General features: G+C 40.1%; 1 non-coding gene and 1 pseudogene across 1 annotated transcript; both read right to left on the bottom strand.

Annotated features, from left to right (window-relative positions):
* Window positions 1-494: 494 nt before the first annotated feature.
* On the bottom strand, window positions 495-625 carry LOC127199677 (small nucleolar RNA SNORA17). Its single transcript, XR_007831955.1, has one exon. It is a non-coding gene; the product is annotated as a small nucleolar RNA SNORA17 (small nucleolar RNA).
* Window positions 626-1,334: 709 nt separating this feature from the next.
* Window positions 1,335-27,632, bottom strand: part of LOC127199619 (heterogeneous nuclear ribonucleoprotein A1-like) — a 30,822-nt pseudogene continuing 4,524 nt past the window's right edge.

Genomic DNA, 27,632 nt, shown 5'->3' with positions numbered 1-27,632 from the left:
TCTCATGCCCCCAGGGCCAGCTCTTCCACCAGGCCAGGGACATCTGCCTGGGCTTTGGTGATACCAGATCCCTGCAAGGCCATGGATTCAGATGGGCCCTCAGGTGGCAGCACAGGCCAGGACCCCACCATGGTCCCAGGTGGCATCACAGACTACTCACATCACACTGTTGTTCCTCACTACCCTCAACTCTTCAATTCTGCCTCTCTTCACTGTGGCCACATGCTTCTCTTTTTCTTTCTCTTCCATTTTCCCACCACTTACTTCTTCCTCCTAGTGGTGCCCACAGTCTCTGAGTGTCGGGGGTCATCTCAGGGGTTGTCTCAGGAGTGGTATGCCCTGCTCATGCATTATGGCTCCGGGCAGAGGTCATCTCCGGCACTGTCTGCATGTGTTAGACTAGTGATTGTCTCAGGCTATCTCCCTGTCCAGGCCCCATGGTACCTGACTGCTGCTCTTTTCAGGCTCCCCACCCCCCTCACCCCCACCCAGGGAATGTTAGGCTACTAATCATCCAGATGTTCATAGGTCAGAACACTGAGTGTAGAATTGCCTCTCTCCTCTCCGCTACCTAGTGACACACTGGTGACACAGAAGCCACACCTGCAACGCCTCTAGCAGAAGGGGGTTTTGTTTGTTAATCCACTCAACTAACCTGTGTCTTCTGCCAGAGGAGTTGAGGCTGTTAATACTTAAGTTAAAGATGTGTGTTGATTGTACCGTTTTTTTCCCCATTGCACTCGTAGTCTTATTTTATGCGTCAGCAATTCTAGCTGCGTTTGTTTTCTTCCTATAGTCTCTGGGCTCTGCTCTCTTTGGTCTGAAGTATTGCCTCCATAATTCTCTGTAGGCCTAATTTTGTGGACATAAATTCTTTTTGCCTGTTCTTATGTGGAAGCTTTTTTCCTTTCTCCTTCAACCATGACAGATAGTTTTGCTGGGTATAATAATTGGCATCCATGTTCTTTTAGCTCTTATAGCTTTTCACGTTTTCTTTTCTTTTTCTTTAAGAGACACATTTACTCAGGGACATGATCAGACATTTAGCAATCAACAACATAGGTGAAAAAGATATACAGTAAAACTCTTTGTTGAATTGCTTTACACGTTCCATAGAACAGAAACTAATATAACACTTTTAGTCAATGTTAAACAATTTTAAACAATTAGTCACAAATACAGTCTTGGAGTTCTTTTTGCCCATACACATGAGTATTGTCTAAAAACATGTCTTCTTTGTAGCAGCTAGGTCCTGCCACCACTGTGTTTGGCTGAGTTCACAGATCTGTTGTAACCTGTAACTTCCCTGTCACTTCTGTGGCTCTCCTCTCCTGCTAAGCATTGTTCCTGCCACCAAAGCCACCAGGGCCACTGAAGTTTCCTCCTTGACCAAAATTGTCATTACCACCAAAACTGCCTCCACGACCACCACCAAAGTTTCTGGAACCACTCCAACTTCTCTGGCTGGAAGAGGCACTAGCCATCTCTTGCTTTGACAGGGCCATCAACAGTATGATATTTTTGAATAACAATCTGTCCACAGAGTCATGGTCATCAAAGGTTACAAAAGCAAACCCCTCTTTGCCCCACTGCCTTTGTCAGTCATGATTTCAATGGCATCAGTTTTCCCATACTGCTCAAAGTAGTCTCGTAGGCAATGTTCTTCAGTGTCTTCTTTAATACCACCAACGAAAATCTTTCCAGTTAAGTGAGCACCTGGTTTCTGAGAACCTTCTCTCGACACAGCTCTTTTGGGTTCGGCAACTCTTTCTTCTACCTTGTGTGGTCTGGCATTCATAGCAGCATCCACTTCCCCCACAGTGGTGAATGTGACAAACCCAAAGCCCCTGGATCTCTTCGTGTATGAATCCTTCATTACCACACAGTCGGCAAGGGTCCCCCATTGCGCAGAATGGCTCCTCGGGCTCTGGTCGGTTGTTTTGAAGCTCAGCCCTCCAATGAAGCAGCTGTTGTGGCTCCTTGGGAGACTCTGACTTAGAAATGGTGGCAGGGAGATGGGAGCCATCAGAGATGTTTCCTTGGCCATGCCAACCACTGGAAAGCTTAAGTTTTCATAGAGAAATAGGTTGTTATTGATTACGTTTTTCTTTATATGTGACTTGTGGCTCCCCCCTCCCCCCGGCAGTTTTCAATATTCTCTCTTTGTTCTTTGTTTAATGTCTTAAATGTAATATGCTATGGGATATTTCTTTTGTGGTCCTGTCTGTTTGGTACTATGTGGGCTTCTTGTATTTCTTTTCTTAATTTGGGGTGAGGGTTTATTTCATGATCCTGTTGAAGATCTAATCTATGTCATTGGCCTGGGATCATTAACTTTCATCTATGCCTGTGATTAGAGTATTTAGTCTTTCCATAATTTCTGCATTTTAAAATAATTTATTGATTTTTTCTGTTTATGTGCATTGTGTTTGACCTACATGCTTGTCTGTGTGAGGGTATTGGATCCTCTGGAACTAGAGTTATAGACAGTTGTAAGCTGCTATGTGGGTACTGGGAATTGAACCTGGGTCCTCTGGAAGAGTAGAGAATATTTTTTGCATCTGAGCCATCTCTCCAGCTTCTTTTTATGTATTTTTAATTTACATTTTTCTTTGAATGCTCCTCTATTTTATCTTCAAATCCTGACTCTCTATCTTCTACCCAACCCACTCTACTTGGAATTTTCTAATTGAGTCATTGATCTTTTCAAATTCATCTTCATTGAAGGTTGAGCTCTCTTCAATGTTTCTATCTCTCTAATAAATTCGGTTTTCTTTTCTTCTTTTTTTCTCCCAATTTTTTTTGAGACAGGGTTTCTCTGTGTAGCTGTGGATGTCTTAGAAATGAACTCACAAAGATCTTCCTGCCTCTGCCTTCTAAGTGCTGAGGTTAAAGATGTGTGCCACCACTGCCTGACCTGAATTCATTTTTTAGACCCCAGTTTGTCCAAAACACATGCTTGTCTCTCTTTGGGCATCATCCAGGACCTCATTGCTTAAGTTCACAGATTTTTTTTCCCCTGTCTTCTTTTAACTCTTTGAAATCTTGGATCAAGTTCATGATTATTCTTTTGAATTCTATGTAGTAGGGTTCATCTGGTTAATTATTATCGGGAAATACTTCAATAGGACTAGGGTGTTTAGAGAAACGCATATGGTCTTGGCGTTTTACATAGTCTGTGCTTTATGTTGTAACCTGGGCAGACAGACTTCTTTCATTGGTTGTGTGTCTGATGTAGGATTCTAGCTTGCTTCAGGTTGGGCCAATATAAACCAGAGCTGAGCCTGAGAGTGTGGGGGTAATCCTTGGTTCATTGCCACAACAAAAGTTGTCTATTTGTTTTGAGTGTGGAGTTAAGATAATAAATTGTGTTGTAATAGGCCATACACAATGCTTTGAGTATTTTGTTATATCAGCAACAGAAGAGCAATGTGATGCAGTTTTGTTTTTTCAGCTCCTGATTTTCTTTGTGTCTTTTTGTTTGGGTTTTGTTTTATGCATCGACCTTAAATTCATGCTGAATTTACTTGTTAGTTCTGGTAGCTTTTTTCCTAAAGCCCATTGCAGTGAGTTAGCGCCCCCTTTTGTTCTGTTTCATGCCTTGCTATGCTGTCATCTCTAGTTCAGAGTTGGCTGCAGGTGGTAATACTGAGCATCTTTATCTTGTTCCTGATCTGTACGGGGAGATGTTCAATGCCTCACTATTACATATGATGGAAACTATGTGTTCTCAGATTCCTATTGCATTGGGGACTGAACCTTAAGCCTCACACAGGCTAAGCAAGCTCTCTACCACTGAGGTGGATCCCAGTGCCATCTTTTTGTAGTTTCTTTTTATCAGTTTGAATTTTCTGAGGTTATTTTCCCATCTACAACAGATGTTGGATAGTTTTCAAATTATTTTGGACAGATCATTTATTGAGATCGCCATATGGCCTTCTGGGTTTTTAATGTAGTAAATTATATTAATTGAGTTTGAATGGTAAAGCAATCTTATATTCATTGACTATTCCACCCTACTTTGCCATGATATAGTATCCCTTCTAGTTACATTGTTTCACTTGTGGAAAATTGTATGAATTGTTAATTTATCATAATGAGGGAAATTGATCTGTCATTTTACTATCTTGCAATGATTTTGTTATGTTTCAATAGCAGGCCAATACTAGCCCTGGAGAATTAATACAGAAGTATTAACTTCACTTCAGTTTTCTAAAAGAGTTTGAATAGAATTAATGTTACTTTTTACTCAAATGACTGGTGGAGTTCACCAGTGTAGTCTTCTGTGCCTGGAGATGTCAATGTGACATAATTTTAAACAATACATTTAATTTATGTAATCGAGGAGAACTACTCAAGTTGTCTGTTCCTTAAGGAGTGAATTCTACTATGTTTCCTAGTAATTTTTTCATTTCATATAATTAATTGAATTCACTGGTGTAAAGTTGTTTATAACATTCTCTGTCTTTTTATTGGCCATTGTATCACTCATTATATCATATTTCACATAATGTAAATATCTCAGGCTAGTCTCCAAACTACAATCATCTTGCCTCTGCCTCACTGTCCTGGGATTAAGAGTATGTCCACACACAAGTGGCTCTTACCTCTTGTCATGGTCGTTTGTATCTTGTTTTATTTCCTAATCAAACTAATTACAGTGTTCTTAATTTTAACAATCTTTTTAAAACAGCCACGTTTTTGTTTTCTTTATTTTTTCTGTCTTCGAAATGTTTTCAATTAGTTTATTTCTATCTTCTATATTATTTCTTTTATTCTGACCACTTGGGTTTTTAAAACCCAGTGTTTTATCTATATAAACCCACGGAATGAAGAATGATTATTTAATAAATGTGTTCAGTATGTACTTATCAAATTATGTTAGGCTACCTTTCTATCTCCTTAAACATTTGCCGACTTCAATTTGCTCTTTTCCTCCCTTGTTCTACGCACAGAGGCTCCAGTTCTCTTTGAAATATTTCTTTTTCTAATTCTAATTTTTGGAGAGTATAAGATAATTATAACATTTTCCCTTCCCTCTCTTCTCGTTTCCATAAACCTTCATTACTCTGTTTCAAATTCATGTCCCTTTTTTCATTGTTATTACACACACACACACACACACACACACACACACACACACACACACACACACACCTAAGCTTAACTTGTGCAGTCTGTATAATGTTATTAATGAATATGTTGTCAGGGCTAATCATTTGATATTAGAAAACTAAATTGATGTACTTGTCCCTGGAGAAGACTGTTTCCCCTGCTCTAAGCGTTCCCGTAGTTTTTTTTTTTCTATAGGCCTGGGGTCTTGTGGGCTTTTCCCAGTGCACTTTGACATATCTATTGGTGCCACCCTTGTCCAACTAATGTTTACGTTGACATGTTGGTAAGGCTTTCTGGGTCTAACGTTACTAGGAGACACAATCTCATAATAAACTTCCTAGTCCTCTGGTTCTTATGCTCTTTCTGCTCCCTGTTCTACAATATTCCCTGAGCCTCTGCTATAGAATTGTTTTGTAGATGAATCCACTGGGACCAGCTCCAAAACTCTGTGTTTTGATCAGGTGTAGTTTTCTGTAGTAGTGTTTGACTGCTGCAAAGAACTGTTTTCTTGATGAAGGCTTAAAGATCCATTTCTGTGGGTACAAGGTCAGATGTTTAAATTGTTAGGCATTATGCTGCTTGTAGCTTCTCCTCCAAGAACCATGACTTCACAAGTATTAAGTAGTTAGTCAGGTTTCCAGTAGTAGGCATAGTTGCCTTCTTGTCTAGTGGGGTTGGGGTCCAATTAGAGAGCTGTTAGTTACTGCCAAGGTATGCATGCCACTACTGCACTTTTATGGTTACCAGGCCATGTTGGTCCCTGACGTGGTCCATATGTGTCATAGCTAGGTAGGACTGCTGGTTGTCTCCTTTGGAAGTTTGCATGATATTTTTTGGGTACAATGAAAGCTGGTGCTCAGGGAGCGGCTTTCAGTTCAGTTCCAGCTCAAGGTCCTCTGAGCCCTTCTGATTCTGACATGCATGGCATCTTTAGCAATGGGGACCTTTCACTTCTAGGTACAACAGGAACAAGCTGTATGTTTGGGGAGTCTCTTGGACAGCCATGACCAATAACTCAAAAGCCGGCTTGTCATGTCTGGTATTGGGGGTTTTGTTAGGTGGTCTTTGGTTCTTGGAGGAAGCATTGTCAGCCCAGATGAGAAAACTTTATTTAGACTATGTATGTATATCTATACAAAGAACCACATGTACACTAGAGGTTTTTTTTTTGAGAGTTACTAGTATGATTCCTTATAACTTTTTCAGACATCTTTATAGTTATTTTAACCTTCTTCCAGAACTCCTGCCTCCCTGTCTACCCAACTTCAAGGTCACTGTTTTTGTGTGAATTCATCAAGTCCAGTTTGTGTTGCCCAAATTCTTCTGGGTGTGGAGCCTGCCCTTGGTCATGTTCAACATATCAGTGGTCCCATTGTGGCTCTCTTATAGCAGCAGAAAAATAAAAACCCAATAGCTCCTCAAACAGGGATGAGACATCATGCTGACCTCTCTGATTCCATGCTGGGGTTTCATCTGGCTTGAGCCGTGCAGGTTTTGTACATGCTGTCACAATTAGTTTCTTATGTGCAGCTGCCCTATTGTGTCCAGAGAACACCATATTCTTATAACTATCCACTACCTCTGGTTCTCCCCGTCCTCTATGCTCTTCATGAAGATTCCTGAGACTTTGAAGGAGGGGTATGACACAGATGTCCCATTTAGAGATGAGCAGGTCACAATATTTTATTCTCTAGGTGTCAAGAAGTTGTAGGTCTGCTAGAAGAAGCTTCTCTGCTGAGAGTTCAGAATAACTCATTAGGCTATTTTCTATTTAGCAGAATAATAGAAACAGGTTCACTCCTGAATGTCCCTGTGTGGGAAGCTGAAGCTCCTGGCAACCTGCCAGGCAAGATGACTTGCAATTCTGCTCCTGGCTGGTAAACAAGTCCTTATTTGGGTTGTGGGCCGTGCTTTGCTCTGATGTATGCACCCCGCCTTGTTGGGAACCAATTGGAGCTACCGACGTAAGAGCTGCTGATTGGGTGAGGCAGAGGATATAAGAGGGGCGCTGGGGTGCAGAAAAAGAAACTTGCTGAAAAAGTTCCTGAATAACTGCCTGGAGAAGAACACTCGGGTTGTGTCCTTATTTTCTGCTGGTCGGAAGGGTCGCGACATGCCTGACCTATGTAATCACCATAAGGCATATGGGTTCCATTTGTGCAGTCAGACTTAGATCCAAGCAGAAAGTGGTTGGTTACACCCATAAAGTTTATGTCACTTTTGTAGCAGTAGGCATTGCCCAGCCAATCTTTATAGAGTCTCATAGGGTTTGTTGCTGGGTAAAATTGATGATTATATTTCTTCTCTGATAGTGTGCGCAGAAAATTATGTCACTATGAAAGCTAGTCAGTAGGGATGAAGCTTCCAGTAAGTAGATGCTAGATTTCTCCATGCCAAGTAGGTGGTATTTTTTTTTTAGCAATAGTGTCTTACCATCAAGTTACCAACAGCAACAGCCTGTAATGTTTGGGAGGTCTATGGGACCCTAGTGGCTATGGTATTATACCCCCATTATAGGATGGAGGAGAATATTATTCTATTCTATTGTTTCCTCCATTTAAATTCTTGCCTTTTTTTTTTTTTTTTTTTTTTTGAGACAAGGTCTCTTTTATGTGGCCTTGGCTGGCCTTGAACTCATTATGTAAATTAGTCTGACCTTGAAATCCTCCCATCCCCCCACCCCCTCCAAGTGCTGGCATTAAAAGTATGCACCACCATGCTCAGCTTGAATTTTTTTTGTCTATGTATATGCATAGATTAAGAAGTTTCTACAGTAGTGGATTTCTATATGGCCTTTTGCAAAGGACTTTAATTATCTATAGTTTCTTCACATTCCCTCCTTTTCCTGTTCATTACTTCACACCTTATTGCTCCCCTTTCCCCCTTCGTAATACTGTATAGCATCTACTGTTCCTTGAAAGAGTTTCCCCTCCCCCATGGCCTCTTACTAATTTCCTAAACACTAGGAGTATTCTAAATAAAACATACATATCTAAAGATTCAAAGCTAACATCCACATAGGGGAAAAGATGCTTCTCTGTCTGGTTAGCTCACTTGGGATGACCATGTCCACTTCTATCTATTTAGTTGTAAATTTAATAATTTCAGTTTCTTAATAGACAAGTAATATTCCATTGTGTAAATATACCACATTTTCATGATCTATTTATCAGTTGATAGACATCTGTGTTGTTTCCATGTCTCCCCCTATTGTACATAGGTAAACAAAAAACACTGATGAGTAGGTATCTTTATAATAAGATACAGAGGCCTTTGGGTATACACCCAAGAGCGTGGTATATCGGAACCATGTGGCTTCTCTGTTTCTGTCTCTTTTAGAAATCTCCATACTCATATCTGATTCCCCACATCTATGCCAAAATTTGCTTTCATTTGTTTTTCTTGCTTTGTTGTTGTTGTTTCGTTCTTTGATTTTAACCATTTAGGCTTGGGTAAGATGAAATCTCCGAGTTATTTTAATTTGTATTTCTCTGATGGTTAGAATGTTGTACATTAAAAAAAATATTTCTCAGCCATTTATATTTTATCTTTTGATAAATCTATTTAGTACCATGCCTCAGTTTTTAGTTGTTTTTTCCTTAATATTTAGGTTTTTGTTTTGTTATTTATTTGCTTATTTATATTTTAGATACCCATCTCCTGTCAGATGCACAGTTGGAAAATATTTTTTCTCATTCCATAGGTGGCCACTTCATTCTAATGATCTTGGTTTTTGCTGGAGGGAGCCATTTATGTTTTGTTTGGTCCCATTTGCCAGCTGTTGGTCTAAATAACTGCACTACTGGTGTCCTGTTTAGCAAGTCCTTCTCTGTGTTCTCTCAGTTACTTTTTCAACTGCTGTGACAAATTAACATGACGGAGGCAACTTATCAAAGACAGTGTTTAATTTAGGGCTCACAGTCACAGAGGGTTAGAGTCCATGGCCATAGCAAGGAGTATGGCGGCAAGCAGGCATGGGGCTTAGAGTGACAGCTGAGAACTCACTTCGCCACCTACATCCCAAAGCAGGAGACTGTTATCTTTGGATGACTTGAGCCCTTGAAATCCCAAAGCCTGTGATACACCTCCTCCAACAAGACCACACTTCTTAATCCTTTTCAAACAGTTCCTCTAACTGGGAACCAAATATTCAAACATGTGAGTCTGTGGAAGCCACTCTCATTCAAAGCACCACAAGTGTCTATAAGCTCGAGTGCTGTGGTCGTTTGAATAGTTTGGCCTCTATTGTGTTGGTCATTGGAATTCTTAATCCTAAGTAGGTTTCACAGTTTGGGTAGGATTAGGAGGTATGTCTTTTCTGGAGAAAATATGGCAAATCAGAGTAAAGAGCTTTGTTTCAAAGTCATGAGCCACTTCTCTCACCACCTTCTTTGGCCATTCCTTTTAGCCCATGTCCATTCTATTGTGACTTCCATAGCCATCACAGTTTATTGCCATGTGGTCTAACTATACTCTCCGCCTTTCTCTTCTGCATTCTGCTTTCTCCAGAGTGTTCTTAGAGCTGCCGCCGCCTGCCCACCTCACTCCTTCTTCCCAGCCCACTCCATCTTCCTTCGACTCACTCACTGCCTTCTTTGGCCAGAGTCATTGTACTCCTGGTTCTGCTTCTGCTGTCCTAATGAATCTGGACCCTATGTTCTGCTTAAGACAACTCCAGAGTCAATCTCTTTCCTCCACTTGCTAACCTATGAGCCACTCCACTTCTTGCACCAGTGTGGGGATGCTTGGTGTATGTGTGAGCCCAGCGCTACAGGATATCAGAGCCCAGGATATCAGAATTTGACCTCCATAGCCAAAAAAGACCCCAAGATTGAAAACCAAGCCTCATTCCTTTGGTCTATAACCTGTCCAACTGGGCATCAGCAACCAAAAAAACTGAACATCCACCCAACCAAGCCAACACTAGATATTTGTGTCAAAAGACACCACAATTTTTAAAATTAATTTTATTAATTTATTCATATTACATCTCAATTGTTAGCCCTTCCCCTGTTTCCTCCCATTCTTCCCTTCCTCCCACTTCCCCCCTTCTCCCCTCCCCTATGTCTGTGATTGAGGGAGACCTCCTCCCCCTATATATGCTCTTAGAATATCGAGTCTCTTCTTGGTAACTTGCTATCCTTCCTCTGAGTGCCGCCAGGTCTCCCCATCCAGGGGACGTGGTCAGAAAAGGGGCACCAGAGTTCATGTGAGAGTCAGATCTCACTCTCCACTCAACGGTGGAGAATATCTTATTCGTCGGCTAGGTCTTGGTAGGGGTTCGAAGTCTACTGCCTATATTCTCCTTGGCTGGTGCCTTAGTTTGAGGAGGACCCCAGGACCCAGATCTGCCTGTCATAAAGTTCTTCTTGTAGGTTTCCAGGACCCTGTGGGTCCTACTGTTTCCCCATTCTTCCATGCTACTCTCGCCTAAAGTCTCAATAGGGTATCCTCTCCTCTGACCCACTTTCTTGGTAAGTAAAGTTTTTCATGGTACGTATCCCTTGGACTAGTGCTTTGATATAAGTGAGTATATACCGTTTGTCTCTTTTTGCTTCGGGTGAATTCACTCATTATAATTGTTAGATCAATCCATTTGTCCACAAATTTTGGGAATTCCTTGTTTTTAATAGCTGAGTAATATTCCATAGTGTAAATGTACCACAGTTTCTTAGTCCATTCTTCTACTGAGGGACACTTAGGCTGTTTCCATATTCTGGCTATTATGTATAAAGCAGCTATGAACATGATTGAGCATATGTCCCTGTTGTGTGGTAGGGCATTTTCTGGGTATATTCCAAGGAGTGGGATAGCTGGGTCTTGAGGAAGCCCTATTGCCATTTTTCTGAGAAAGTGCCAGATAGCTTTCCAAAGTGGTTGTACTAGTTTGCATTCCCACCAGCAATGAAGGAGTGTTCCTCTCTCTCCACATCCTTGCCAACATGTGGAAGACACCACAATTTTCATAACTCCAGATGTCTAGATCCCAAGACATGAACAAACAAGGCAATATGGCTCCTATATAAGCCATCACCCAATTGCAATATGCACTGGGGGAATCAATATAACTTAATCCCAAGACAAGGACTTCAAAATGCCCATTATTAATATGTACAAGGACCTTCAAGAGGTTATGAATAAATGCTTCAATTAAGACCAAGAAAACAGAAAACACAGTTGAATAGAATAATGAAAACAATTCAAAATACGAAAGTTAAGAATCTAGCAAAGAAATAGAATCTCTGAAGAAAATTCAAACTTGAAATAAAACTTGAAAAGAAAAACTCAAGAAATCAAACAAAGATTTCAGAGACAATCCTCACCAACATCACCTCGCACGGTGATAGTGAAGATTTCAATGTGTCCAATAGATGGGTCATCTAGATGAAAATTAAACAGAGAGATGCTGGGGTTGAGTAACATCATAAGTCACATGGACGTAGCAGCCATCCACAGGACATTCTGCCCAAACATGCCCATCTTCTGCTCTTTTCTTTCATTCCTTTTTCTGTGTTTTAAAGTCCCGCTCAAACTAAGGCACCAGCCAAGGACAATACAGGAGGTAAACTTTAAACTCCTTCCCAGATCTAGCCAATGGTCAGAATATTCTCCACAGTTGAGTGGAGAATGTGATATGACTTTCTCACGTACTATGGTGCCTCACATTTGACCATGTCCCCTGGAGGGGGAGACCTGGTGGCACTCAGAGGAAGGACAGCAGGTAGCCAAGAAGAGACTTGATACCCTATGAGAATATATAGGGGGAGATAATCCCCCTCAGGAACAGTCATAGGGGAGGGGAATAATGGGAAAATGGGGGGGGGGAGGAATGGGAGGATACAAGGGATGGGATAAACATTGAGATGTAGCCAGAATAAATTAATAAAAAAAAAAAAAAGAAAAAAAAATAAAGTTCTTTGACTTGCCTGATGATAGATAGATTGTCTGTGGGAGAGCATTATAAAAAGTAAGTAGTCCTTACAGTCTGTCATTTGCATTTAGGAGAGCTATTGATTTTTGCCTTTCATTTTGTACCCTGCTACTTTGCTGAAAGTGATCATCAGCTGTGAATGTTTCTTGGTGGAGTCTTTAAGCTCTTATGTATAAAATCATATCGCCTGCAAATAAAGACACTCCAACAGCTTCCTTTCCTATTTGTATCACCGTGAACTCCTTCCATTGCCTCATTGCTCTAGCTAAGACTTCGTGCACTATATTGAATAGGTGTGGGAAAAGTCCTTGTCTTGTTTCTGATTTTCAGAGATAAAAAAACTAAACATAATTTCATCTCAGACTATTCAATATTAGGAAAAAGATATCAACATACAAAGCATTTTAAAAAACTAAAATAATGAATGTAAATACTATTTTATTAATGTTGTTTCCTGCTTTTGAAAGTTTCCCTAGGGGGTTGGAGAGATGACTCAGAGGCTAAAATATCATATTGCTTTTGTAGGGGACCCCAAAGGGGTTCCCAGTGCCCAATTGGGTGTCTCGCAAGACCTGTAGTAACTCACAGCTAACTGTAATTCCTGGTGGATCTGACACTGCTGGCTGCTCATAAGCATATACCCATACTCAAACTCATAGACATACACATAATTTAAAATAGTAAAAATAAATGTTAAAAAAATAAAATTGCACTGGGATTATACGGACATCCTCATTTATTTGGAAATATCCACTTGCTTGGGAAAAGATGTGATATAAAATCTACAGAGACTAAAAATGGATATAATATTAAAAATTAGTAATTGGGCAAATAGGGACTTTCACTTTGTACAATATTGGAGTAAGTGAAACTATATTAAAATCAAATTGAATTAGTGTAAAAACCTCAAAGTAAAACACAAATAAATAAGAAGAAAGATAAAAAACATGCAAGGCAGGAAATTTATTAATAAAATCACACACACACACACACACACACACACACACACTCACTCACCACTTGGTTGTAAAAGGTAAGTTAGAGAGACTGAAGATGAAGTGCAATGGCCAGGCAGTTGTGTAACATGTGCAAAGCACACAATAAAGACCTTATAATTCTATGAACAGCTGCTGCGTGTGAAGAGGCCAGTCCTGTTGATCCAAAGCTGCAGGATCTCCATGACACAGGGCAACAACAGGATATCCAAGAGGAGTCCCAGTGAGGATCCAGTATTGATGGTGCAGCGGAGGCCAGAGGCTTCAAAAGAGACCAATCACTCATTACAATGAAGATCTATCTGCAATAAAGTTGTTTGGTGTATGTGTGTGTTGGGGGGGCATACTGTGTGGCACACTGTGATGCACTGTGGCACACTGCAGCTTCTACTATGAGATTGTTTCTTTTTTTTTTTTTTACATTATTTATTTTTATTTTTTGTTTTCTTTTGGGGGGTAGGTTTCAAGGGCAAAGGGTGGATATGTACGGACAGGGAGATGAATGGGACCGGGGTGCATGGTGTGAAATTCACAGTCAATAAAAATTTTAAAAACAAAGACAACATTTATTTATTTTTATTATTATAAGAAATGACGTGCATGGAAAAAAATAATTCAAATTCTAGAAAATCAAAATACAATGATTAGCTGGTAGGGAATAGTCCTATCATTCTGTAGCTCTCTCTGTAGTGTGAGTTTTCGTTGCTTTGCTGGGTAGCTCTGTCAAACTCCATGAACCCATGATGAGAAGCTGACGAGTGATGCTCACCGGATACTATGGGTTATTACCAAATATGTTTTATGTCTTTGTACTTTTCATACTGCTTGGGATTCGGGTACATAAATAAATATATCTTTTTTTAATTTAAAAATACAGCGTGTACCCTAGCATATAGGATGACATTTATATTCTGATTCTCTAAATATAATAATATTAATTTTAATTTGATGAAATATAGCACGCTGAAGTCTTTTCCAGTTCCATAAACAAACTAAAAACCAACAAAAGTATCTGCATCACACTTCAAGAGTAATGAGTTCAATCATGTTAAGGTTATAATTTTGTTAGTCTGTTAATTTTTTCCCTCTCAATGCAACTAGAAATTAATTCTTTGTCAGTCTTAACAATTAGTGTTCTTATCTTTTTTTATGAAATAAAGATGACATTACATCAGAATCTTTTCATTTTTCTTCCTTCAAAAAATTCACAGTAATAGCCTAGTCGTGACAAGCATTTGAAAATATCTACTTAGAAAAACAAAATTCAGGATTTTGCAACCATTTCTACCACGTACCTTGTTAGGCACGCTGCTAAGTTAAGAGTCCTCCCTCACGCTAATCATAAACTTCTTTTATTTCAATTCCTTGTGTACGTCCAAAAGGCTCTTAATTAGTACTTTCCACTCTTGATAAATTGGAGGTTCACACCAGGGATTTAGATTTTGTTTTGTTTTTTTTCAGATTGGGTGTCCATTTGGACTTCTCTACTGTTTGTTTATGCTTAGGTCCAGGATTATTTTTTGTAGCAATCCCACGTAGTGGTCTTTCTTGTGGACTGAATTCACAGGCAGATGTCTATCTGTCCTAGCACCAGTAACACTGGCTTTCCTCAGATGGCGAGAGGAAAGCCCAATGACACAGCCCCTCTTCAATTATTATTAGATGTATTGACCCGAAGTATTCTGAGCTTAATTAACAGTCTCTGAGATAGCAAACTTTTGACAGCTAGTTTTGGCATCCATTTTCTCTGTCTTGTTTCTGTATTTATCAGTCAGCTCTTACTACAAAGATATTTAGCCACTATTTTGTTTACTTATTTTTTCCCCTACAGCATACACTTCCTGAGCATTGAACTATACCCCTCCTGCAAGAGGAAGTATGCTAAAGCTAGACCCGGTTCTGAGACACCATTCCTGTCTGCTCCTGGTTTTTCTTGCTCTCCTCAGGTGAGGCTGCATGCTGCTGTGATGCATTTCCATGGAGCCTGATTGTCTGAGTCTGTGATGCTCCTTAGTGCTCCTTTCTGAAAGCCAGGATCTGCGATTATGTACCACAGAGACCCTCTGCCATGGCTGCTAGGTTAGTTACCACTTACACTTAGTATTGGCGCTGGGTGTTAAAATGCTTTTACCCTGAAGTGTTCTTCCTGGAGAGTTCTCGGTTCTGCTTTAATTTCCTTTGCTTCCAGGATGCTATTCAGTATTCTCAAGACTGTTTTTTCTTCATGATTTTTTAAAGTAAAAAATTTGAGATTATTACGTAATTACATCATTTGCTACTTTCCTCCCTCCAAACCCTCCCATATACTTCTAGCTGCTCTCTTTGAAATCCGTAGCTTCTTTTTTCATTTATTGTTGCTATGTGCATATATGTATACACACACATATATAGGTAGATACAGATATAGATATAACCTGCTCAGTCTGTGTAATGTTACTTGTATGCTTTCAGGGCTGACCATTTGGTATTGGGTGACTAAGTGGTGTGCTCTTCCCTAGGGAAGACCATCTTTCCTGCTCTCAGCATCCCTTAGTTGCCCATAGTCCTTTGTGTATGGCTGAGGCATTCCAGACTTTCCCCATTCACTTAGGCATAACTAGTGTTGTGGTCATTGTTCAACTCTTGATCAAGCAGTCATATTGGTGAGACTTTACGGCTGTAGCTTCTCACATTACTTGGAGACACAATTCAACGCAAACTTCCCGATCCTCTGGCTCTTACAATCTCTCTGACCCATCATCCACAGTGTTCCCTAAGCCTTAGCTACAGGGGTGGTTTTTGGATGCGTCCAATGGGACTGGACTTGTGCAGTGGCCTCTGTTGCAAAGAGAAATGTTCTTTTATGAAGGATGAAGACTACATTTACCTGCGGTTTAGAGTACACATGCTATAGATTGTTGTTAAAAATTATGCTGGATCAGTTAATTAGTAGTTTTAGAGTCTCCTCTGTTGGGGTCCGTGCAAGAGAAAGAGCAAAACAGCTCTAGAACTCATGGAATGTGGCCCACCAGTTAGCAAACCCACTATGGGTGTGTCTCGGCGAGGCATAGCCCTAAGAACTGCGTGTCCTGAGGACTTCATGCTGTTATGGAGCACAGCTCTGCTTGTTACCCGTGCAGTCCTTATAATCCCCTTAATGTGTGAATTGTGTGAGTACTATAGAGGGGGCTCCAAGCCCCTCACTGGGCAGCATCATTGGCATACCCAATAACAATGCTTGATTTCTTTTAGGCATTGCTCCTAGGAGCAGACTAATGATTCAACCATCATTTCTGAAAACAACCTGCAGATGTAGATGGCTAACGATGATCATTACCCTTAGAAAGAATTTGGAAAAAACGGATCGTTCAACAAGGTTAGGTAAAGACGTTTTTGCTAGTGGCTCTGATGTAGAAAGTCTTAGGGAAAAATGGATTGTTTAGCAAAGTAAGGTAAAGGTGTTTTTGCTAGTGGTCCTGATGCAGGAAATCTTAGGGGACAATTGAAGTTAAGAGAAAATACACTTATTAGTAAAGCTAGGGATTTTTTTTGAGGTTGGCAGAGCCAGAACAATGGCCCATAGCAGCATTGGCTGATGTGACTCTTTCAATCAGGGCTGGTGACTGAGATGACGATTGACTTCCTTAAATTATTTTCCTGCCCTCAGCTTCCTGATATGATTTAGTAAAACATATTAATGGGTGGATGAGCACCTTTAGGACTTAAAACAGAAATGGCTGGTTATTTTTATATAGGAGTTTAGATTAGTGGTTCTTTTAAGATCTTCATACGACTACTTCTTAAGGTAATTGATTCCGTCTTTGTAGCTGCAAACTGCAGCCTGCCAGTAAAGAAAAGCTGGCTGAGAAATGACCTTGCTTGCTTATGCTCTGTTAATATGTAACAAGTTGCTTGTGTGCAGATGTATGTGGGTTCTTGGAAATATTTTATTATTCGTGTTTGTTCCTCACCCATAATACATAAAACATTTGATCATGTGAAGGTATTGGGGAACATGAGTTTCTGATGTGTATCCACTGTAATCATTTATTTACAGGGAGATACAATGTAAATACATTGTAAGTTTTGTACTGCTTGAAAGATTTAGTTGGGGTATATTAACTGTGAGAATAAGGACAAGAACAGGAAGTAAAAGAAGAGGGATGAGAAGAAGAACAGAAGACAAGAATGAAAATAAAAAGATAATAAAACAAAGAACAAGCAGCTTGTTAAAACCTACCTGCTGGAGTTTGTCTTACTTCGTCGTCGTCGTGTGTGTGTGTGTGCGTGTGTGCGTGTGTGTGTGTATGTGCATGTGTGCGTGTATGGGTGTGTGTGTGTGTGTATGTGTGTGTGTTTCTTTTCTCTCCTTCTTTCCCTTTCTTTTTTAGACATTTACCAGCAACAGTGGAAGCCCCGCTAGGAGCCATCAGCCTTAGCCCCAGCCTGCCACCATCAGTGGAAGCTATTGCCAGTAACTATCAGTTCCGGCCTGGAAGGTTGCAACCTCAGAGAAAGTCTGCAGGGTCACCAATCAGCCAGTCACAGCATTCATGTCCCGCCTCAGTTTTCCTCAATTGATGTTGAAGCTGGACTTCCGGCACCTGAACAACAGGACCTGGATGTTCTGGCGCCTTGAAACAGGGGCCTGAGGCGAGGTAAGTGCTCGGAGTGTCCCGCTCCCATGCATGCTGTCCTGATGAAAACTATTCATAAATATGTGGATACTCATTTTTATATTATTTACACCTTTGCTAAACCTGGAGAGGTTTTCAAGGATGTGGTGCAACATTTGTTTTACCACGTTGCAAGTTTAGGAATGACAAGGACTTTAAAGACAGACAATGGCCTTGTTTATACTTCAAAACCTTTAAAGAATTGATGTTTAACTTTTAATATTTCACACTCAACTAGAATTTCCTGTAATCCACAGGGATGGGATGTTATAAAAATGAGCTCATAACACCTTAAGGGCACAGATATCTAAATTACAAAATGGAGATTATAAATACATGTTCATCATACTTTAAATTTACTCCTAACCCTCTAATAAAATAAAAAGACTAACCAAACAATTGAATGGAGCAGATGTTTTGTTTCGGGAGAAGCTTTGCTTTGTATGTTTCCACAGGATGCTGACCACCTTTAAGGATGCCAAGACCAGTTGATTATACCAGGACTTCCTCCATTGACTTGAAGACAGAGATCTGCACCTCTGCCACTTCCTTTGCACCCGCCTCAGCCATCAAAATTTGCAGCCTCTCCAATCACGTTGGATACTCATCAAAAGAAAAGACTGAGGCCACGGCTCCTGCATCTTCTACCTTTTCTGGGCTCTAATCCTGTGCTGTTTCACCCTTTGCTGTTATATACCGAGGAAATAAAAAAAAAAATGCCGGGAATATTTTAAAAAGTCACTAAAATGGGTTTCCCATACCAGGCACAGTTTCCCTCTTGTTGATGGGTCTTAAGTCCAATTAGAGACCTCTTAGTTGTCACCAAGGTATGCGTGCCACTACTGCACCTTAGGATTAAGGTTCTGTTAGGGTTAGTCACTAATTTACTTCATAGGCATCATAGCCAGGCAGCATCATTGGTTGCCTCCCATCTTTGGAAGGTTGCATGACAACTTCTGGTAGTATGAAAACTAGTCCTCATGGAGTTCAGCTTTCAGGCTCATTCCATCTCAGGAGCCTCTGAATCCTGCCCGAAGCAGGTAATGTCTTCAATGACAGGGACTTACCTTCCACCGCTATGAGGTAACCAAGGGCACCAGGCATCGGCTGTATTGTTTCGGAGTCTCTTGAACAGCCCTGGCTAACAACTCAAAAGAGGCTTCTCATGTTTGGTATTGGAGTTTTTTTTTTTAGATCATCTGTGGCTGTTGGAGAGAGCACTGTCAGGCCAGATATAAAAGGCTCATCAAAATTCTATGTAAAATTATATATTGAGTTACATGTAGCGTGCATTTTTGGAGGGTGAATATTTAATAGTATTATTCCTTGTGGCTTTTCCAGACACCTCTCCCTTTCTGATTTTTTAAAATGTAGACACTTAAAACTACAGATTTCCCTCATAGGACTTCTTTTAATGTGTCTGAAAAGTTTCATTATAATGTGTTTTTATTTTCATTTCGTTCCAGGAAATGTTTATTTCTTTCTTGACTTCTTCTTATACCATTCTTTATACAGTAATGAATGAGTTCTTTACTCTCCAGAAGTTTGTGTGTTTACTAAAGATTTATTCGCTGTTAATTTTAGGTTGTATTTTATTGTAGTCAGAATATGTGTGATTTTAATATTTTTGAAAACTTATAAGGATTTGTTTTGCATCCCAGGATGTGTTTTATCTTTGAAAAGTTTCCATGTACTCCTGAGTAGTGTATATACTCTTTGGTGTTTGGGTAGAATATTCTGTAGATATCTCTTATGTTCATTAATTATTATGTCAATTGATTCTGATGTTTGTCTGTTTATTTTTGCCCAGATGACCTGCCTATTAGAAAAAGTGGATTATTGAAATAACCTACTATTAATGAATTGATGTTAATATCCATTTTTAAATCCAGTAGCAGAATTTTTATTAAATTGGTCACCCTTGAGTTTGTATATTTAGGATAAAATACCTTTCTGGTTAGCTATTTCATTGATTAGAATTCAGTGACCTTTTTTACTTCTTCTGGTTAGTTTTAGTTTGATGTCTACTCTGTTGGAAATTAGGGTAGTGATACCTGTTTGCTTCCTGGTCCCATTTGATTACAATATTTTTGTGCAGTGTCTATCTTTAAAACTATCTATCTTTAAAACTAGTATGTGTTTTGTGTACACACACACACACAAAATAGATGGAAGGTGGGCGTGGTGGCACACACACCTTTAATCCCAGCACTCGGGAAGCAGAGGCAGGTGAAACTTTGTGAGTTCGAGGCCAGCCTGGTTTACAGAGTGAGTTTCAAGACAACCAGGGCTATTACACAAAGAAACTCTGTCTCGGAAAAAAACAAAAACAAAAGCTAAAAAAGGAGGCTATGTATATTTAAAGTTATTTTTTAAAATATTTTTGTTATTGTGGTCACTGTGTTGTTGGTTTTTGGTGTTCTTTGTGTTCTCAGTGGTATTTTTGTCCTTTAATAATTTTGGCTTCATACTTCTTGCCACAATCTTTGTTTACCCCTAAATAATGCTTCCTGCATTTTCTTTAGAGTTGATTTGTTAGATATAATTTCTTAGGCTGTTTATGTTGTAGTAAGGTTTTTTTTTTTTTTTTTACTTAAATTATGGTAGACAGTTTTGCTGCCCATATTAGTCCAGTCTTTTAGGACTTGGAATGCATTGTTCCTGGCTCTTTTGCCTTCAAAATTTCCATTGAGTAATCAGCTATTATACTAATGGGGTTTCCTTTATGTGACCTGTGTTTTTCTCTTTCAGTTTTCAATACACTTTCTTTGTTATGTATATTTAGTGTTTTAACTATAATATGATGTGGACCTTTTCTTGTCTATTTGGTGCTCTGTGTTTGCTTGTTTGTTTTGTTTTTGTATATATGTGCCTTTCCTTAGTTTGGGGAAGTTTTCTTGCACCATCTTATTGAAAATCCAGTCTATGTCATGGACTTGGGCTTCTTTCTCAAGTACACCTATAATTCAAAGGTTTGTTTTTTCCGTGGTGTCCCATATTTCTTCTGTGTTCCTTTCTTGTGGTTTAAATTTTTTAAAAAATAATTTTTGCTTATTTGATTTAAATCCTCTACTTTATCTTTGAGTCCTGATAGTCTTCCTTCTGTTTGATTCATTCTATTTTTAGTGTTTTCCTTTGAGTTTACTTGGTGAGATATTGGCTTTTTAATTCCATCTTCATCTCAGGTCAAGTCTTCTTCAGTGTTTCTGTCTCCTTATTGAACTCCATCAAGTCCTGGGTTGTCTTCATCATTCACATCAGCCTATATTTACATTTTCTTGATTATCATGCAGATGTTTATTCTTCTTAAATTCTTTCCCCTTAATTTCATTGAGCCGTTTCTTTGTGTCTTCTTTAAACTCCTTGAATTCTTTTTTTTTTTTTTTCCGAGACAGGGTTTCTCTGTGTAGCCTTGGCCATCCTGGACTCACTTTGTAGACCAGGCTGGCCTCGAACTCACAGCGATCCGCCTGCCTCTGCCTCCCGAGTGCTGGGATTAAAGGCGTGCGCCACCAGGCCCGGCTCAACTCCTTGAATTCTTGATGAAGTTTATGATTGTTTAAATTCTGTGTCCTGGGTTTAATCTTGGTAATTCCCATTGGCAAACACCTCTACAACACTGTTAAGTTTTGGAGAGAAGATACTGTCTTGATTTTTCATATTGTTATTTTCATGATGAGATCTGGGCATGTGAACTTTTTTTTCTGTTGTTAGTTCTAAGTGTGATACAGACAGTGGCGGTTAAAGTAGAACAGAGGATGTGCTGGCTGGACATAACTTGGGTAAAATGAAGTCAGATGAAATTGGGCTGGTGTACAGAAAGTGTTCCCTGGTCCAAGCATGGAGTCTTGGTGGAAAAGTTGAATGTGGCATGGAAGAGTCTCATGGGTTGGGTGATAGGCAGAAATGGTACTGGCTGGAGCCTAGAGATTGTCTTGATAAGGCAGGGAGGCCACACTAGACCAGGACCCTTGATGTGGGACCAAGACTAGTTCTGGCAGGTTGGCGTGATCAGGAGGATTCACAGGACTACATCCTGGAGATGGAGATGGGAAATCTGCCTGGGTGGGGAGGTTGGATGCAGCAAAGAGGGAGCTGTGAGTAGTGGTAGGCAGGGCTGGTCCCTGTGGAATCTTCCCATGGCAGCTCTAGTTAGATGCAGGGATCTGCCACAGACAAATCGCCCTTCTTTACCTACTAAACTTTTTGCTAAATTCTAAAGGATGACATACTTTGTATGTTTGGGGGCTATTCTTTCTTTGTTTTTAAAACTTCTTTTTAAGTTATTTATTATTTAAGATATTGGGTATTAAGAGAGGAAAATTTTATAGTTCTGAATCACTTGCTCATTTGTTCCTTGATTTCATTAAGAAGGTTTGGAAAAGTTTTTTTTATCATCTTCATGTATGAAATCAGAATTTTACTCAAGTTATAGTTAGAACTTTAAAGAAATTGATTACATTCTTTTTTTTATTACATTCTTAAATGAAAATATCATCAGATATAAACTTCCTGGTTAAATTCAACTTTGTTGTCTTTTCTCACAAGTTCGGTGATTATCGTGAAAGTAGTAAATTTTAACAGATTTTTTCCTTGCCATTTTGTGACAGATAATATCACCATGTGTTAATAGTGGCTTTGTGATTGGGATCTTGCTCACAGCAGCACCTTACTCTCTCTCTCCCTCTCTCTCCTTTACTCTAGAGTTCAAGAATGTGGACCTCACCAGATGCTGAGTAATGTCAGCAGCATGCTACAGGCTTCCTAACCTCCACACTATGAGCCAAATTCAATTTTAATTTTTTAAATAAAAATTAATTAGTGTGTGTGTGTGTGTGTGTTTGTGTGGAGGTCAGAGGACAACTTGAAGTCAGTTTTCTCCTTTTTAGTACATAGGTTCTGAGGACTGAACTTAGATTGTCAGGCTTGGAGACAAAGACCTTAACCCATTGAGCCATCTCTTTGCTCCTAAACTTATATTCTTATTAATTATCTACCCTTGGGCATCTTGTATAATAATAAAAACAACTTACAAACATATTTATGAGGTACAGTATGATCTTTTGATATATGTATATATTATGAAAGGATTATATTAGGCCATAACATACTTATTACCTCCCATATATATTTTGCAGTGCAAACACTTAAAATTTGATTTAGCTATTTGAATTGTATATCATACTACTGTTTACTATGACTATTACATATGTCTATGGCAGTCAACCAGTCTCTAAATTTGAATCCCCTTAAATGAAGCATCATACTCTTTACAATGCCTTCCCACGCCTTCTCCCACCTGTGTTTGCTAGTCACCAGTCTATGTTTGACTTCTGTGAGCCAACACTTTTATGACTTCACGTGTAAATGAGACCACATGATATTTGTACGTCTCTGTCTGGTTCATTGTGCTTGGCATCATTTCTCTTACAAGTCGCCTCAGATGTTGCCAATGACACGATTTCCCCTTTGTGGTTATGCATATTTGCCACATTTTCTTTCACTGTTCATCTGTTGTAGGCATGGTGAATATTTTTGTAGTGAACATGGGGATGCGATTATCTCTTTAACATTACGATTTTATCTCTTCTATACACACACCCAGTTGGGACATGCTGGGTCATAGTTAGTTCTACTTCTGGTTTTGAAGAGTCCCCATATGGCTCCACAATGGTTTGCAAATACTTTTTCCAACGTGCATCTTGACTCCATGTTTATTATCTCTGTAACTGTGCACAGCCGGCCAGTTTGATGCAATCTCACTATCTACTTTCAGTTTTGTTTTCTATGGGGCCATACTTAAGATATCTTTTACATTTTTTCCTTTGGATATTATAATCAAAAAATAATAGTTGTCCACTCTTATGTCATGAAACTTTTGTCTTATGGTTTTTTTCTAGGTTTCAAGCCTAATATGTAGTCTGTGATCTCTTTGGGGTTGATTTCTTAATACAACATATGATGAAGAACCCACCACATTCTTCTGCATGTAGATAACTGGTTTTCCCATCCATTTATTGATTCTTTTCCCCTTTCTGTCTTCTCTACACCTTTGTCAAAACTCAACCGAGCACAAGAGTTTATGTTTTATTCCAATGCTGTCTCTTCTGATCAATTGGCTGATTTGTCTTACCAGGACTTTATTACCATTCTTTTATAGCAATCTACAATTGGATTGAAGTTGACTTTAGAGTGAATAAAATTACCCAAAGTACAATAGTAAAAAGTCATGTGGTACCTTTCAGGATGTGGCTAGTGTTTTGATGGGCCTGACTGCTCACAGGTCTGCAGGCTGTGTTCTCTTGCCTTGATCCACAGGTTCTGAGCAATGACATAACTGCTGATGGCTCAGTGTAGCAATGGTCCCTGTAACCTGACTTGGGCTATGACTGCAGAGTAAAAATAAAATGTTCAAACTATTTTCTTTTAAAACATTTATTTGTGGCTCACATCTGTAATCCCTGCTCTCAAGGAGGCAGAGGTAGGAGTTTGAGAGACCAGCCTGGTCTACAAAGCGAGTCTAGGACACCCAAGGCTACACAGATAAACCCTGTCTTGGAAAATAAAATAAAATAAAATAAAATATTTACTTTTTAAATTGTATCTTTGTGCTCAAGTGTATATGTGTGCACCACATGTATGCGGAAGCCCTTAAAGGTCAGAAGAGGTGACTAATCCCCTGAAACTGGAGTTATTGATGGGTGTGGGATTTGTGTGGTGCTGGGAACCAAACGGTACTATGAGAGAGCAGTAAACACTGAGCAATCTCTCTGGCCCCCAGACTTCTTTCTATCGAAGTCAAATCTATTAAGAAGAATAAAAAAGCTACTACATTGTGATGGAAAACATTTTTTATCCTCTACTTCATTTAATTAATTTTCAAAATGTTGGAGAATTTGTATACTTTGGTGGTAAGTCCTGAGGCTAAATGAACACATATTTCAAAAGCCACATAAATAAATCAAATCTAGCCAGTGGTATCCCACGAACCTCCAACAGTTACTATAATTCAGAAACTCCTAAAAGAAAATTTACTTTTTGACTTATGCATAAAGAAAGAATCCACCAAATAAATGAAGATGAACTGTTTAAAGCAATCAAGGAAACTCCGCCGCTTGATTTATAGACATTTAGCTAGTGCAAACGAAAACAATGTTAGTCACACCAGCTTTATATTAATTGATTGATTCATTTTTAATGTACAGACAAACAAATTGCAGTTTCTTTACTTGAGACTCCTGAAGTCAGGAAAGAACATCAGATATAGGCCCCAAATATGGGATGAATGCGAGGTCGTGAGAACCCAGAAGAGAAAACCAAAACTGATGGGATTCCTGGTAAGTAGCCAGTTACGGAAAGCCTGGCTCAAGAAGGATGGGTCCCAGGGCAGATGGGAAATGCCTTGCCTTTGGGCTGAGTTGTCCCAATGACGTGGGCAGTGCGGCGTTACGCCCCAGCTCCTAGTGGAACAAGGAATCCCACCGAATCTTTTTTCAGAAAGGGGCCTTCTGCTCTCCCCACTTTGAAATGTGACAGAAAGAGGACAGAGCGGTGGAGACTTGGGAACAATGTTTTTCATCCATATTCTCAAGGGTCAGTGTACAACTCTCTACTTTTTGTCAAGGGCGGGACTAGACTGTGGAGTTCTGGAATATTCTTGCAAGCTGAGCCTCATGGGAAATTTACGAGCAAGCGTCTTGGCAGCGGCAGACAGTACTGGTTTCCTGCTCTGAGCCCCCATCCCGGGCACTAAAGGAAACTACATAAGGTTAGCACCTACGGAGCTTCAGAGTGGGAGGAGCGCTGGCTTAATGACAAGCCGGGCATCGATGCTGGACGGCAGGACGGCTTGTGAATAGACGGAGAGAAAGCAATGGGTTCCCTGCGTCAAGCGGGATATCGGAAAGCGTGGTAGCTCAACAGGTAGCATCGAGCACAGTGTCTGCTACTCCACCTTGAAGTCTCTCTTGAGGTTTTTTTTTTTTAATTTTATTTTGAAACAGATTGGCTTCAAACTCGAAATCTTCCTGCCCAAGTCTCTTGAGTTTTGGAATCATAGGTGATTACCACCATGCCTGGTTTTTCTTGAACTTAGGGAGGGACTATATATATGGGAGAGACAAACCAGTAGATGCATCCATAGCCATTCAAGAAAGTAACTGAGTTGCAAAGAAGCCTCATGGATGGACGGATGATAGCCTCACTGTGCAGCTTCAGGATGATGGCCTCACTGTGCAGCTTCAGGATGATGGCCTCACTGTGCAGCTTCAGGAAGCTGGCCTCACCGTGCAGCTTCAGGAAGCTGGCCTCACCGTGCAGCTTCAGGAAGCTGGCCTCACCGTGCAGCTTCAGGAAGCTGGCCTCACCGTGCAGCTTCAGGAAGCTGGCCTCACTGTGCAGCTTCAGGATGATGGCCTCACTGTGCAGCTTCAGGATGATGGCTTCACTGTGCAGCTTCAGGAAGCTGGCCTCACTGTGCAGCTTCAGGATGATGGCCTCACTGTGCAATTTCAGGATGATGGCCTTGTCCTGACTATGCCTTGGCTTAGTCCAGTGCTTCTCAACCTGTGAGTTGTGACCCCTTTGGAGTCTCATGTCAGATATCCTGTATATCATATATTTACATTACAATTTATAACAGTGGCAACATTACCATTATAAAGTAGCAACACAAATAACTTTATGGTAGGGTTTCATCACAGCATGAGGAGCTGTTAAGGAGCTGCAGCATCAGGAAGGGTGAGAACGTAGTTAAAAACCAACACTGCTGCATGTGTCTGCTCTGAGTCAGACTGTGTGCCCAGTGATAGACTAATTCTGGCATGTACAAGAAGACGCTACACTAGATAGTATATAATATTACTTAACTCTCCACTTTACCTAGAGGAAAGGGAAGCAAAAGAACACAAGTGTTTGACAGGTTGGTCACACCGCTAATGGAGTTACTTTGCCCAGGTACAAACATTATTTTAATGCCTTTTCACAGTCTATATTTTCATTAATGATTAGAACAAGGAAATGAGTCAACAGGAAAAGAAAACGAATAAGAGAAAGCTCCTGAAACGGCAATATTCTTAATGACAGAATTCAGACTCAGGATAATTTTGATAGTCTGGAACAAACATCATCAAAGAGCAGTTATCAGAGTGGCTTGTCACACCCTGGCCCAGCAGCTGTGAGATCAGCATATGCTCACATTCAACAGCGAGACCCAGTGCTCTGTAACAGGAGGAAAACAGAGTACAAGTCTACTCTTCAAAACAGGGGACACCTAACCCTTGTGAGGAGATGGGACCGAATGCTTCGGAAGGCCTATGCAGGCATTACAGGCTTCCTGAAGATGTCCAGCCCTACTGCACTGGCCACATCTGAGTTTCTGTCACTAAGCTCAGAGGAAGTGGTAGGTCACACTGTCTTATTAGAGATGACAAAAGTAAATGCATGAGAAATACATGTGTACTATAAGGTCGGTCATGATGAAGGCGTAGAGGAATAAGGCTGTGTGGGGACAGTAATGGGCGGGGCTAAGCTTTAGGAGAGCTGGCCAGAGAAAGCCCCTCTGAAGAAGTGCCATTTAATCAGAGACACGGAATAACGAAGGGAAGGGATTACAAATGGAAAGAGAAAATGAACCACCATGTGGCTGCTGGGAATTGAACTCAGGACCTCTGGAAGAGGAGACAGCGCTCTAAACCTCTGAGCCATCTCTCCAGCCCCTGGAGCTGTTGTATTGGAAGCAGCTAGTGGTGCGGAGGAAAAGCAGGCGGCTCAGATCTTTTTTTTTTTAAGTGTTTTTTTGTGGGGGACGGTGGGGGCACAGAAAGGCTGAGTATGAGCACAGAGAGCTAACAGTGAACTTGGCCCTATGGAACTCATTGGCAATGGTTCCTTCCTTGTCAGAACTGATGTAAACTAGCAAATAAAATAAAAGCCCCG

Source organism: Acomys russatus, chromosome 15, assembly GCF_903995435.1.
Source record: "Acomys russatus chromosome 15, mAcoRus1.1, whole genome shotgun sequence".
NCBI classification, from domain to species: Eukaryota; Metazoa; Chordata; class Mammalia; order Rodentia; family Muridae; genus Acomys; species Acomys russatus.
The sequence above is the reverse complement of the archived record's forward strand: the minus strand, read 5'-3'. Positions and strand labels throughout refer to the sequence as shown.